This window comes from Saccostrea echinata, unplaced genomic scaffold, assembly GCF_033153115.1.
Source record: "Saccostrea echinata isolate AGI-Se365-2 ecotype Australia unplaced genomic scaffold, CSIRO_AGI_Sech_v1 ptg000057l, whole genome shotgun sequence".
NCBI classification, from domain to species: Eukaryota; Metazoa; Mollusca; class Bivalvia; order Ostreida; family Ostreidae; genus Saccostrea; species Saccostrea echinata.
Genome location: NW_026889806.1, coordinates 4,736,126 through 4,739,285, shown reverse-complemented (window position 1 = coordinate 4,739,285; position 3,160 = coordinate 4,736,126). Strand labels below are relative to the sequence as shown.

General features: G+C 29.5%; 1 long non-coding RNA gene across 1 annotated transcript; it reads right to left on the bottom strand.

The window, feature by feature from the left end:
• Positions 1–222: 222 nt before the first annotated feature.
• On the bottom strand, positions 223–1,768 carry LOC133174294 (uncharacterized). Its single transcript, XR_009719109.1, has 3 exons — positions 1,717–1,768; positions 386–411; positions 223–286 (listed from the first exon to the last, which is right to left on the bottom strand). It is a non-coding gene; the product is annotated as an uncharacterized LOC133174294 (long non-coding RNA).
• Positions 1,769–3,160: the final 1,392 nt, after the last annotated feature.

Sequence of the window (3,160 nt, the reverse complement as noted above, 5' to 3'; positions counted from 1 at the left end):
AAATAAAAAATGGAAGTAGAACATAACTTACAAATCTGCAATCTGAAAAAAAAAGAATAACGAAAGATTAGAATGGGAGTTAAGCGCTCTGAAAACACTTGAAGTAAATTGCTTTTCACTTTGTCGTTTTTGGGCACCAATTTTAAGTATCTTTTTCTATTTATACTTATTCGTATCTCTCTTGATTTTTCATTATAAATCTATTGGATAACATTGACATACCTTGTTCTTGTCTTTGACATCGTCTATTAATACATACTTCACCAAATGGACAATCAGAGTCAAACTTGGAAAAAATGGAATTACAGATTAATTTTTTAAATTCAATTTAAAAATATCCTCTTTGAAACATTTGTTAGATCTGAAAGCAATCATAATAACTCACACGACACCTTCCAGAGCCACCGGTATCTACAAGATGAATATATTTAAAATGTATTTTATATATGAAATATAAAATTATGTAGTACTCAAAAAGAGGTAAAGTAGAAGTACAAGCATACAGATATTGTGTATGTAATGTTTGGTATTAAATGAAATATGAAGATAACGAACAGTAATCAAGCTCAGAAATCCATTGAAGCAATGCAAACTGGGAGCAAAATGTAATATATTGTGAATGTAGTGTTTTTTAATCGTAGTGCATTTTATTTATATACATGTAAATATAATGTTTTGCTAGTGTAATACTTTGTAAAGTAAGTATAAAGTAAATGTAATGTTTTTACAAGTGTAAATTTTGTAAAGTTTTCTTGCAGTTACTCATAAAAAGTAATTCAATATTGAATAATAAATGTTATTTTTAATATCGATCACTAACATTTTTTAGTTTTTCACCTTCAGCTTTTTCACGTTAATGACAGGTGTTTTAACAAATTAACAATTGATATAGGTTTAGAACAATGCATGCATTCATGTATTTGAAAGTTCAATAATCGTTACCCATTAACCCCCTTTCGCAATATTCCAAAGAATTGTTAAAGACTTACAATTAGGAATGCACAAATTTACTACATTTTTATAGGGCGAGCTCTACTCATAAGCAAATGATTTGCATATGTATGTATGTATATATATATATATATATATATATATATATATATATATATATATATATATATATATATATATATATATATATATATATATATATGCAAAAATACTCCTGTAAGCATATTTTCACCTAGTCAGGGGCAGGTACAAATGCAAAAGCAAATATTGGGTGCTAATGGTTCATCTATGGTGTTTCTTGGTGGAGAAAGCTTCTTCGGACGAAAAGAACTGCCTCTTAATTCTTAAAATTCTCCAACCATAGTTCAACATTAAATTTTATAAGAACATCACCTCGAACTAGATAATAGATTCTTGATTGAGGTGTCCTATTAATTTTACGCTCAAAGGGGCATCGATCTGTAATCCCAGTGCTTTATACATAAGAAAAAGTGATTTTTTTTCTCCAGTATGAAGCAATTTTTACAGAAATCATGATAAAAAATTAATAAAATTGTAGATTATACATGTTTAACCCAGAACATAAAATCACAGGCGAACGCGCAGTAAATTTACTTTTGCACATACATGTACATGTTGGAGCAAATTTGCTGAAGAGTAATTATACTCCTGAGTAAATTTCTCCCCGTATAAACACAGTATTATTAATTAGTTAATCAACATTAAAAAAAAAACACCTATATCTCAACAAAGTAAACATTTTACCTCGACAAAAGTTATTCCGACATCGGTACCCAAGGGGGCAATCTGTATCCTAAAACAAAGTGTACTTTGTCAGATATTTAGATATAAAGATTCGGATGTTAAATTCATATGTGAAAATCTTATTTCTAGCTCTTAACATAACACAGTATATTATAACAGTTCACTACTCACATATCTACAAAATCCTCTAGACTGCGCATGCGCAGTGGAGATGAAAACCAGAGCAATTCCGAGGCACAGAAAAGAAGCCATCGTGTAGAAGGAGGAGCAGCTGTGATAGAAAATAATCCTACCATCATTTAAAAACATCCTCTTGTAAGAGTATTCGTTGTATTAAGTTAAATCCAGAAGTGCGTAATTATGGTTTTAGATGCATTACTAAATAAACCTTTAATGAGTACAATACAGTATTAACAAAGAAACTTAATACATTAATCTTTTTATAATTTGACGATATCTCTATGTAATGCCTACCTACCTGACCGGTAAGTATGGAGGTTCTGAAATTTTCGCAGAACCGGAATGACTTTTATAGTCCACTCATCACATCTTGTAGAACACCTTGTTTTCCAATCAGGAACTTATCAGTTCCTGGTTCAGAGCACTAGTTATGTCATAAATTTGTTTGTCGTAAATCATATTGTTGGTTCTAACATTTCTTTTCTAAACTTGTCAGTGCAATGACAAAGCGACCCATTCTCAGTTAGGTGGTCACGTTTCAACATTTGTAAATTATAAACAATGCAGAAAAACACGGTTTCCACATGGACGTACAAATATTGACTGATAGCGGGACTTCTGGAAGTCTCACTTTAAAATCATTACAAATGAACGAATCAGTAATAAAAATATAAAATAACGCCTATTTCATAAACTCATGTAATTAATTTTGTCTATTTTATATATTTGTATATTTTGAGCCAAAGCTCAAGTGAACTTTTCTGATTAATATTTGTTCCCCCGTCTGTCTGGCATCTGTCACCTAGTGCCTGTTGTAATTACTTTTTTTTTTTTAATTTTCAACTTCTTCAGAATTTGCTGAAACTTAAAGAAACTTAACACAGATCATAAACCTCTGGTAAAGGAAATTCACTTTTTTCAAAGATGTATTTGTTTTCAAGAGTTTAAAATCAATTAAAGTCAAAATTAGGATGGGGTCAGTAAAAAAATCTTCATCACAGAATTTGAAACCTTTGCAAAATCCATAGATTTAAGTTTATTCAAAACATACCCAGGAAATCGACATTCAAGTTAATAAAGATACATTTCGACAACAGCTAGAATTCTTATGTCCACAAAAGTAATTGCAAGTCCAAATAAAAAAAGGTCACTTTCATTATCATATAATTATAGATATATAATTATATATATATATATATAATTATAATTAGGTATCTTTTGAACATGATTACAATGGTATTTATCAAATATTTGACCTCTGCAA